This window comes from Microtus oregoni, unplaced genomic scaffold (genome assembly GCF_018167655.1).
Source record: "Microtus oregoni isolate MIOR12 unplaced genomic scaffold, Mior012 000103F_ref0000194, whole genome shotgun sequence".
Classification (NCBI taxonomy): domain Eukaryota; kingdom Metazoa; phylum Chordata; class Mammalia; order Rodentia; family Cricetidae; genus Microtus; species Microtus oregoni.
Genome location: NW_024544717.1, coordinates 3710176 through 3722824, shown reverse-complemented (window position 1 = coordinate 3722824; position 12649 = coordinate 3710176). Strand labels below are relative to the sequence as shown.

The 12649-nt window shown below is 43.7% G+C and overlaps 1 long non-coding RNA gene across 1 annotated transcript; it reads left to right on the top strand.

Moving 5' to 3' along the window:
* The first annotated feature begins 1189 nt into the window (after positions 1–1189).
* LOC121443264 lies at positions 1190–11757 on the top strand. The gene is made up of 3 exons (XR_005973643.1): positions 1190–1333; positions 4477–4699; positions 11643–11757. It is a non-coding gene; the product is annotated as an uncharacterized LOC121443264 (long non-coding RNA).
* The last annotated feature ends 892 nt before the right edge of the window (positions 11758–12649 follow it).

Here is a 12649-nt window from a genome sequence, read left to right as displayed (position 1 = left end):
CACCGCAACGGGTGTCAGGCTTCGGCTCCCACCTGGTAAAATAACCAAGGATGCGGGGAACTCGGCTGATTCTAATCCTGAAGTGACCTTGATGCCCCCAACCCCCAACCCCGGTGCGCGTCTAAGAGGACTCACAGTATCCACGCTGTTAACCCTCCTGCCCGTGAGCCCTGAGCAACCTGACTCCGGGCCCGCGCCTTGGCTTGCAACTCGGGAAAGTTCTCAGGCTTCCTCAGTTTGCACTGGCGCCGTCACCTTTCCTGCCCGGACAAGCTGGCGACCTCCCGGCCTCCTTTCTAATTCTGCAGATCTAGAAATCTGCAGCAGGAATGGGACGTCTCGGGTTTAGCCCTGGTAGCCGACCTGCTCACTCCTCTCGCAGCTAACTGGGGATCATTCATTTCATCGGAAGTGAGGTAACTGGTGCATCGAGCTTTCTATGGCCATTCTCAGGAGTCCACGGCGAAGGAACTTCCCCTAGTCCCGGTGGCTAAACGCAGACATGGAGTCCTCGCCCCCCCCCCCCCCCCCGCCCTCCGCTACACCGCTGCCAGGTGTGAGCTCGGTGGGAAGGAATCTTCCCCGGAGGAGTGCACCTTGCCAACAGGTGTGGCACCCAGTGGAAGAGCGGACACAACCCTACAAGGGTCGCTCAGTGCCGCGTTCTCTTTGCTGCAGATAATTCTAGAAGACCAGTAGGTGTCAGGCCAGCATCTGACCTCTTTCAGGTGCTTAGAACTCAGAGTCTAGAAACTCGATCCCTTGGTCTTGTAGGAAGCCTCTATTATTGACTAAGAGCGGGATTTGAGAGACCTTTTGGCTCCGTTTACTTAGGACCTAACAGTCAGTGTCTGAAGCAGAGTACAGAATCACCAAGAGAAACCTGTGAGCTTTCTAAACTACTGTTTTGTGGAGTCAGCACTTCAGATTAAAATTTAAAAAAAGTCATGGCGCGGGGGGGGGGCTACATATCTATTCTCAGGTTTGAAATACCGTGCACACGTCCACAGCTACTTAAATAGAACTACGACTGTTCCCTCCCACCCCGCTCCGTAACTTGTGTTTCTGTTCACTTAAAGATCCCTGATTGTTAGACTTCATACACTAAAGTGACATCGTTGGTCTCATTACAGCCTCTAGTGGACGGTTAACAGGAGTTGCCTGTCAAGGCTCTGACTAGTTTTGTTTTCCCTCCTGAGCTTTATCCAGGTGAAGGTTAATAGTTCAGAGCTTAATCGGGTGCTTTCTTTCGGTGCTCTTGGAAAAGCTGTCTTTGAACAGGAGCGGAAGCTTGCCGTCTTCGTGTGGAACAGGCGGAAGCTTTGCACTACAGGTATTGTTGCTGCTGGCCCGTGAATCGACAAAGCTTCTGCTCTTCGCTTCAGTTGCAGACAGCTTTCATAAAAAAAAAACAAAACAAAAAACCGAAATCCATCTAAAATATTTTTATAACAGAAAATATTGGTTGCCATGTTTCTGGCGTAACTGAGATGTTTTCATTCCAGCTCATAATCTGCAAACTGTCCAATCCACCTCCACTCTATTTTTAGACATCTTACATTTAGAGAATTTTCAAGGGAAAAACTAATATTGTAATTATTACGTTGGTGCAAGCAGTTAATTTGCATTATTTTAACAACCTTAAACATATTAAAACACATAATTCATATTTGACTTAGTCAATTAATTTAAATGTTCCCCGAAGAAAGCTAAATATGTGCATTACCCACACAGTAAAAATAATTAATAAAAAATTGCTGTTTACTCTCCTAGCCGTTACGATTAAAGCCATAAACTGCAACACGTCACACTGTCTCCTCCTTTCCTCTCTCTGTCTCTCTCTCTCTCTGTCTCTCTCTCTCTCTCTCTCTCTCTCTCTCTCTCTCTCTCTCACACACACACACACACACACACACCCTCCAGCTATTGCTTGCTGCGAGGTCCAACACAAACATAATACCCATGATGCAACTTCATAACTCGAGTGCTGATACATTTTCTTTCCAGATGACAGAGCATCAAATGCACCATCAGAGGTAACAGGACAGGTTCTTTAAAAGCAAAAGATCTCACGCAAATGAAAACTCGGTGGTAACAGAGCAGTTTCCAAGGTGACAGGCGACGGCTGTATAGCACCGTTCCCCTGAACCCAAATCTGATATTATATTTATACAAGACTCAGTCAAGCTTTGAAATGGAGTCAAATTGAGGAGGAAGGCCCTCTGAGCCTTACTCCTAATCTGTGTTATGAATGACTTAAACAACGTGAAAAGAAATGTTAGTACCCTTTATTTGTTTTTCTAAAGATTTTTTCAGTGTGTGTATGTGCGTGTGCGTGCATGCGTACGTGCATCCTGACACTTTCCAAGTACTCCTTTGAGACGGGGTCTTTACCTGAATCTGAGGATCATCTCTTCTCCACTAGGCTAGAAGCCAGCAAACCTAGCCATTGCCTCTTGCCTCTTCCCTCTCCACGCTGAGGTAAAGGCATGTGGGATGCCAGACTCCTTTAATGAGTGCTGGGGTCCACACTCAGGGCCACAGTGTCCTGCAGCAAGTGCTCTCAAGACCCAAGTCATGTCTCCAGCCCACCTTCTATAGATTTTAATGTTTTTGTCCCATCTACTTTTGAAAGTTTAAAATGGACTGGCTACTGTATATTAAGTCACAAGACTTTTATATATTACATTTCTGCGTTTAAAATTGGAGTCCAAAATGTCACGGCGCCTACCATAGCACCACCGTCTGGAGGAGTTTAGACTTCAGAATCAAGGCTCCTACCCCACGATATACAGTCAGAGTCTGCCTTTGAACTAGCTGCCTGACTAAGATTGGGCGCATCTCAGCCTGAAGAACACTGATCTTCATGGGCCCTGTCTGGGCACATTTGGCCATGATACAGAACTTAATTCACCAATGAATTACCTTTATGTTAATTATTTTACCCATGGGGAAAAAAAATAACACATTGCTCCTGGACCTCTGCATCCCCAAATGTAACCAGTTTATAGTAGGAAACATAGTATTTTTAAAAGCCATCTGCACTGAATACCTATAGACTTACCCCTCACCATGCTCCACACAGAATACAGAATAACAAGTCTTTCCACCACACCAGGGTGCTATCAGTAATCTAGAGATTCCTTAAAACTTAAAGTTATACTGTAAATTTAAATTACTGATTATGTTAAAGCATTAAGAGGATGTTAATACACGGTATGTAAACATTATATAATACACTTGTACGATCTAAGATTTGGGTATTTAAGAGGAACCCTAAAACTAGCCTTCCCGTTTGAGGGGTGACTATATATGTGTGAAGGAAATGGCAGTTCATCAATGAAAGAAACTGGCTTGCAATGAGTGTGCTGGGGTCTTCACTAGGAATGTGTTCTCTGAGGCAGTAGAGGGAGCACAAGAGTGCTTAGGACAGCCATTGTACACAGGGCGCTCCAAAGCATGACAGATTTTTAAACTGTAGTATATGTTTGCATTGGAAGTAGCCTGTTATGCCATTCCAAACAAAACAAAACGAAAAAGCTAACAAACACACTGCCTACCCGATTACAGCAACTAAATAATTGAACAGATTGCAAATTACATAAAATAAAAGATACAAGATATACTCGTTTCAAGTTTTAGGCTTGCATTCTTCCAGTGGACTTCAAGAATCCTGCTTAGGAAAGGTACCTTATTGCCAAGAATGCACAAAGCCCCGGTTTGATGCCCAGCACCACAATGGGTGTGGCTGGCACACACCTGTAATTTCGGCAGGAGACTGGGAAATTCCAAATCGTTGTTCCTGAACTGCATGCCAAGTTCAAGGACAGTCTAGGATAGGTGGGATGTTGTCTTAGGGGAAAAAAAAAGCAAAAAGCCTTCCTGGTGGCATACCTCAAAGGTTAAAAGAACTTACCACCAAGCCTGAGGACCCAGGTTCAGTCCCTGATCCACGTGGTGGAAGGACAGACCAAGTCCTGCAAGTTTTCCTCTGACTTCCACAGCAGCACTTCGGTGTGAGTGACCCCCCCCCCACATACACCTTCACAGTAAGTAAATGCACATGATAAAATTTAGTTAAAGGATGCATTGGTTTTCTCTAGTCAAAAATAATGTTAATTTTTCAGAATAGACAACCCTGAGAGAAACTAAGATGCATAACTAAGAAGGGAGTTAGTTCATCAATATTATACTCAATAAATTGATTTTGAATCAAACGCATTGGTTAAAAAGTAGATGATTTTTTGTAATACTTTCAAAAATGTCTCATTTGGGGCTGTTTCAACTGCTTGCCATGATGACTATCAATTTGATTATATTTATATGGTTTTTCATGCTGTTCACATTTCTCCTATATCATATCCTTAAACACTTCCCTCAGGTGGGTAGGGCACATAAGAAAAGCCAATATTGAATCAGGAAGCTACATAGTGAGATCTAGTTGACATTTAGTGAGTATCTATTTATTTATTGTAGGTGGATTTCATGATGTAGCCCAGGCTGGCCTAGAACCTCCAGTCCTCCTATCAGAACCACAGGAGTGCTGGGATGACAGCCTAGAACGTTTTCCAGCTGATAAGCATGCATTCAGTAAGAGATGAAGAATAGAGCACCAGGCCTGGAGCCTCAGACCTAGGGTACAGCATTCCGGAAGTGAAGACAGAGAAAACTAGAGACCAAAGCCAACCTCAGCTACATGGTGAGTTGCAGACTACATGGAATCTTATAATTAGAACCTGTGTCTGAATTCTCGAGCTGTTCTTTCTGTCCTTGTTCCTCAGCTACTACTTGTTTTGAATCTAGTATACAGTACACAGCCCCCCCCCCCCAAGAACACACACTGAGGAAGATGGACTAGCCAACAAAGAGTTTACCAACCTTACCTTTCTAAGAATGTGTATCTTCAGCAGGGTGAGGAGGCTCACTGCTGGCCGGCCAGTGCCTCTCAGAAACACACAGGCAGCCCTGGAAGCACTGAGAATCCAAGACGGCACTCACTGAAATGTTGGGGTGGGGGTAGGAGAACAGTTGTATAACTCTTGAGCAAGGTTAGGCTTACAAGCTCCTATTAGCCTTTCAACTTTGTAAACCAGACCAAATGTGAAGACGAAATACGTCTTATCTAAGTGCACCTCCTATCAAAGATCATCGAAGTTGAAGTAGTAAACATTTATTTATTCTTATCTCTTTAGAATTGTTAAACGTCTTTCCTCCCACAGTAGAGAAATACTTGCCAAGTTTCTGCCTGGAACAATTTGTTATGGCTATGCAATAATCCTGGAAACTTTGAATTTTTAATGGAAACACTGAGGCCAGCTCTTTAACCATGCTCTTGCAAAAAGGGGTTTATCCTATATGTCATCTTAAAAACAGAGCAAGCTGTTACACTTTGCTTAGATTGTACTCCTAAAGAAGCCTGTGGGGAAATAAACCAGAATAACGAGGCAAACTAGAAACAAAAGTGAAAGCTGCCCATTCAATAGACTCTGGGGTCTGTGGGCCACATCCTAGCTGAAGTCCAGAGGTTCTACTTACAGACCTGAGTCCTGAGGCTGTGTGCAGCCTACAGACTTACAGACCTGAGTCCTGAGCCTGTTTACAGCCTACAGACTTACAGACCTGAGTCCTGAGCCTGTTTACAGCCTACAGACTTACAGACCTGAGTCCTGAGCCTGTTTACAGCCTACAGACTTACAGACCTGAGTCCTGAGGCTGTGTGCAGCCTACAGACTTACAGACCTGAGTCCTGAGGCTGTGTGCATCCTACAGATTTACAGACCTGAATCCTGAGGCTGTGTGCAGCCTACAGACTTACAGACCTGAATCCTGAGGCTGGGTACAGCCTACAGACTCTTACAGACCTGAGTCCCCAGCCTGGGTACTGCCTACAGACTCTTACAGGCCTGCTTCAGAACTACGTCTTTGATCTCTTATAAACTACAGCAGCGCAGGCTTCTTGATCATGAAATGACATCACTAATATTCAAGAGTGGAATGAGGACTTGGAGTATAGCATCAGCAAGACCCTGGGTTCTATTCCCCAGAGCCACAGAAAAAGGGTTGGCTAAAAGCCCTTGCACTATAGTATCTGCTGCCAGTTTATGAGTCAACAATACACATATCTAACTAAACTAAACAAAATAGCAATTTTAAAAACAACCACATAAATATTTTAATATAGAGTCTCGCTCTCCAGTACAGTCTTTGAGCTATTGAAACTTGGCTAGTTTAAATTGAAATGTACTGTAAGCATGAAATATGCTTCAAAATGTAAAGACTTACTTAGATATCTGTGTATATGAAGGATACAAATATGTATATACATATATTCAGTACCTCAATAATTTCTTTTTTTTTTTTTTTTTTGGTTTTTCGAGACAGGGTTTCTCTGTAGTTTTTGAGCCTGTCCTGGAACTAGCTCTTGTAGACCAGGCTGGTCTCAAACTCACAGAGATCTGCCTGCCTCTGCCTCCCCAGTGCTGGGACTAAAGGCGTGTGCCACCACCACCTGGCTCCTCGATAATTTCTTATTGATTAAATGTTGAAATGAAAACATGTACATTCACCATTCACTGGGATAAATGAAACATATTGGTAACACATATAAAAGCATAAATATATATATACATATATGAAATAAATATATACACGTGCTTGTATGCAGAGATGTATACACATGAATATATAAGCGATCATATACACACAAATACACATTTATATTTATATTTAAGTATATATCTTTTTCTTTGTTTGCTTACTGGGTAAAGTGATTGAGCCCAGAGCTTCATTATGTCAGGCAAGTCCTCTACTCTTTCAGCCCCATAATTCAACATTTTCCACAGTCAGCTATCAAGCAATCAAGTGATGAGATTGGCAAAACAGGATTAGCCTCAAAGAGCTGGACACCTCTGGATCCTGGATGGCTTCTTGCAAGCATGCAACAGATATTAGCTGATGCTTGCCCTTCTTCATCTGAATGTCCTCTTTCTCCATGTGACACAGACTATATCACCTGTCTTCTGAGAGTCATCTGTCTGAATGCATTGTCCCATTGGTAGATACGCTGCAGGCCTGTGAAGCAAAAGCTATTAGGCTCATCTGTGCCTGAGTCTTCCTGGAGGGTGCTCAGACTCTGGTCACTTGAATTGCTGAAAAGCCGACACGTGTGCTAGAAAGCAGTAATGTTCTAGCATTGTAGCTGGTTTGGGAAGTTGCTGTTTGTGGCTAAATAGTGTGGCGTTGATACCTTTTAGGAACAAATGGCTTTAGGTATTAATAATGGAAAGTATATTTTTGGGGGCTTGGGCTATGACTTAGTCAGTGCATCCTTGCTTCAGAGTGTGAGAACTGGAGTTGTGATCCTCAGCACCCATGTAAAAAGTTGGGTGTGCTGGCACACCAGTAAACCCAGCGCTGGGGAAGTGGAGACAGGAGGATCCCTGGGATTAGCTGGCTAGGCAGTCTAGCTGGACACATGTAAAAAGTCCCTGTCTCAAAAATAAGGCTCAGAAAGATGGAATTCCTGGTACCTTCCTAGTGGAAAGGAAGAACCCCTAGCTGATTTCTTCACCCACGTATGTACTTACAGTGCTACACTGAAACACATACACACACACATACACACATACACACACACACATACACATACACACTACACACATACACATACACACACATACACATACACATACACACACATACACATACACACATACACATACACACATACACATATACACATATACACACACACATATACATACACACACATACACATACACACTACACACATACACATACACACATACACATACACACATACACATACACATACACACATACACACACATACACATACACACACATACACACATACACACACATACACACATACACATACACACACATACACATACACATACACACATACACATACACACACATACACATACACACACACATACACATACACACATACACACACACATACACACACATACACACATACACACACATACACATACACACATACACACACATATACACACATACACATACACACACATACACACACATACACATACACACACACATACACATACACACATACACATATACACACACACACACCAATAAAAAATGTAGTATGATGAAGGAAGGGAAAGAGAACACTGGACACTGATCTGGCATACAGACATACAGAGAGACATACTCACTCATACACACACATACATGCACACACTTATGCACATGTGTGTGTGCGTGCACACACATACACGGAAAGATACATAATATAATAAATAATGTTTAAAAATTAAGATGTCGAGTGGCTATGGAAAATACCAAACATTGACCTCTGACCTACACAAATGCACAGGTACACATACACACATTCATACCCACACATGAAAATTATACATTTTGCTGTTTAACAAGAAAACATACCAAGTCTATTGAAAAGAAATCTGTTTTTTAGTGTATAATAAACTCATCCCAATGGGATACTTCTAAAGGGAATGAGACGGTTTTTGAAGAATTTTTAACCATTACTAATTTGTCAGCAAGCCAGAGATGATTTGTCATCGAGGCCACCCTGACCAAGGTTGAGTTTGAGGAAACGGGCCTGTTAAATATCATAGTTTGTTACTCCAATCATCTAATAAGCACAACTCTTTTTAAATGAGAAGAAGACAGGCAACATTTTAAGGCTGAGAGTATGTGAGTTAAACCTTGCTTGGTATTGGCTGGAAACTTTTGGGACTCTATTTTTAGTGTTTCATTAACAACTTGGCATTTTTTTCCTCAAAAGAAATCCATTTTCTAAATTAAAATCCAAGCCAGAGGCACCGTCGTGTGAACGTAAGACAGTGGCACTTGAGGGGTGTACTCGTCAGACACAGGGTGCTTCCAGAGGGAGGCGTGGACCATAGCAGGCTGCAGAGATAAACATAGGATCCTTACGGGAGCTCCGGGAGACTTCTCTGTCCTTCTCGCTTCGTGACATGAGAAAAACATGACAGCAAGCTCTCTCTTAGCTACTTTATTTTTCTTGAATAAATATTGGCCAGGACAAGCTGGTCTGAATAAGGGTCATAGTTTAAGAACATCCTTTTGTGAGGAATTTACCCAGCTTGCCTCCAAAGAGGAAGCAGCGCAGAAAAAGAAATGCATTGGCAAGATTTCCTTTTTTTTTTTTTAACATAAATAACTCGAGTTCATAGAAGAAATTGTCCAGTCAGGGTTTCAGAGGGGATCGGCAGGTGGTTTGAAGCCTCCACAAAGACCTGGAAGTGGGGCTGGGAGCTGGGGCAGGGAGTCGGCGGTATCTAAGAACCTCCTACTGGAGGTTCTCGTTTTGCTTTGCCCCTCCTGCCACAGATGCCTTCTGCCAGGACGGGGATAATAGCACCCAACTAAAACTGTAAATTACAAACACTCTCCTTAACTACAGAATGAACATGCAGAATAGAAGACCCTGTCAGCCAATCAAAGAGAAGAAGACAAATTACTCACTCATCCCCCTGCAGCCAAAATCTTATTCTACCAGCTACATGGCTGGGGGAGATCTTTGCTTCTTTTTTTTTTTTTTTGTCAGATATGAAGAGAAATTAATACTTTGCAATTGTAATAAATACACAGGCATGGAACCCATTCTACTGCAATAGGCAACCTAGTTGTGAGATCTGCTTCTCATTCCAACCCCCTCTCTGCTTTAATGCTGGTGCTTAAATAGCAATAGTAAGAACATAGGATCCCAACACTCTCAGGACTAGCTTTTCCTGCAGTCAATTTTATAATTGCATGGCTCCACCCCCTCCTGCTCAGTACTTCCTTTCCCTCAATACCCTTTCTCCCCCACCCAACCATGAATCATCTTGCCTTTAAAGAGACTGCTATGACCCGGTGTGAACTTTGCTGGCATCCTGTATATCCCTGTGCCAAAAAAACAGGGCAGTAGTTCTGGAACAGAAACCGGGTCAGACCCTGATTCAGGCTCTGAGGCGACAAGCTGGGGGTACTTCTCTGGGAAGAAGAATGGGGAGTTACTTTTCCTAGATCCTGGAGAGGATTCTGAATCTTGTATCTTGGTTCACAATCGGGTTCGTAAGAATCCAGTTTGGCCCTTTGTGCAGAATGAAATATATCAGAGGGGGAAAAAATATTGGCTGATCTTTTTCTGCAGTCAGGGCAGAAGAATTTCTACCACATTCGGCTCTTTGATTTCTCCAGATCTTGCTGAGAGTGGGGTTTCCATATTTGTGCTTTGGCAAATGTGTCTGATAGCTGATTCCTCCTGATATGAGTTCCTAGTGTTATCATTTTCTTATGTGCACATTGAAACCAGAAACAGGTTTGACCTTCCTCCCTTCCCCCTGCAATAATGGAAGTGGAAGAAACCTAGGGCCCCGTGATCTCTAGGCAGGTGCTCAACCACTGGGCTACACCTCCAGCCTTGCCTCCTCCTCCTCCTCCTCCTCTTCCTCCTCCTCTTCTTCTTCTTCTTCCTCCTCCTCCTCTTCTTTCTCTTCTTCCTCTTCCTCTTCTTCTTTTTAATATTTGAAAACAACACATAAAATTGACAGTACAGGCCTTGAGATGTGACACCCTCCTAAAGGAGGTGCAAAGTGTGTCAGCAAATTAACTTCATACCTTGGCGAACACTTTTCTCTTTGTACGTAAAGCCCCTGCCTACCTACCTTTCTTCCCCCTGCACCCCTACCCTCAGCCCCACCTTCTGAGCCTAGAGACCTACTCCTCATCTTTCAAGATTTGGCTTCAGCATCAGCGTATCAGCGAAGTCCTCCTTGATAAGCACAAGAGTCTGTGGCTCTGCCCAGCGTGTGAGTCAGAGCAGAGCTATTTTCTAATTCTTTTTATTTATACAATATTTTTAAGCCAGTAACAGAAGATAAAAAAAAGAACTTTCAGGGCCACGAGCACAGATGGAGAGAGTATCCTTTTTGAGGAGGAGAGCCGCTCTTATCTGAAGGCTTCCTGTGGCACCCAAACACGTGTGGCCTTCGCTAGTTTCAGCTGTAAGCATGTCTCCTTTCTTCAGTACTCTGGCTAAGAGACTCTGTCTCGCCAGACACACCACCCCCCGCATTCCCCACTGCACTCTGTTGAGAGTCAAATTCAGTCCACTCAAAAGTACATTGAAATCCTAATCCCAGCAGCTACGTGACCGATTTGGGAGTAGGGTTTGCAGATTTGCTTAGTTAGGAGGTCTTCCTGGATGAGAGTGGACCCTAAATCCAGCAAGAATGTCACTTTCATAAGAACATAAAACATCAACTCAGAGGCAAGACAGGACCCTGAGAAGATGGCGACAGAGATAGGAAAGACACCACTACAGGCCAAGAGTGCCGAGCCTTTCCAACAAACATCAGAAGCTGCAAGCAGAAGCAAGCGTTCTTTCTCACAGCCTTCCCACTGAGGCTGACCCCAAGATGCTGATTCCAGACTTCTGACCTCCATAGCTAGGAGACCAAAGGTTTCTCATGCTTCAAGCAAATCTGTCTGGTCACTTGTTCCAATGGGCCTAGATAGAAAATCTATCCTTCTTCTGGACCTGAGATTACAAGACTGTTGCTTTTTTTTCTTGTTATTTGCATATTTATCCCCATCTCTTTTCCCTTTAGATATTTATTGATAACCTGTTTTGAGTGTATATTTGATCCAGCATCCATGACAACATCAGGAAACAAAAAGATGACATGGAACAGAAGAGTTACCCAGAGTCATGGCCCTAGCCTCATCTTTCCAGAAGAGACGATTGTTGACTCTGACCTGAGGCACAGGCTACCTGGTCTGCATGGACTGTTGAGCCCTTAGAGAACCAGGCCTAAGGCCAGGTCTAAGAACAAGGGCTTCCCCAGGGCTTCTCAGCTCCCTCTGTTGGGCACCAACGCACACAGCAGCTGCCCCCACCCCCACAAGTGTCATGGTAGCTGAAGATGCAGAGTGGCCAAACAATAAACTAATCAGACATGTAACCAATCAACCTGAGGCAAGAAACAAACAAACAAATCTGTTCTTGATAGCGGATATCTACACCATCAGAGCGGAGAAATTTATACCATATCGTGACCTTGGATTTCTCCGGATTTGGCCAAGTGTTGAAGGTTTTTTGTCTTTCTTCCTAGGTTCTAGAGATTGAACCTAGGGCCTCATGCATAAAAGACAAGCGCTCTACTACTGAGCCAGCATCGATTCCCATCTCTCAAGGAGCAGCTGCGTAAGCCCTGTCTCACCACTGAGCAGGAGATCTTACCCTCAGGCCCCTGATCCTGAGGAAGCTACTGGGTTGGAATAACTGTGACATGTTTGCCAACGTTCTCACATTTCAGGAAATGGCAGCTATACCCACCCTTTCAGTCTTCAGCCCCAAGGCCGTTGGCATTATCTATCTGCTCTCTCACTAGTACCTCACGTCCAAGCTCTCCATTGAATGGAGCTGGCTGGACCTTCAAAATATGTCCAGACGCTAGTCATTTCTCCCCACTGAGATTGCCACCATCAGAGCTAACCCACCATCAGGAACGTTGCAATAGCCGCCTCCAGTCTCTTTGATGTCTCTGCTACTTGGTTCATTCTTGGACTACATCTTGGTCTTCATCTTGGTTCACTGTGTGGAGCTGGTGAATCT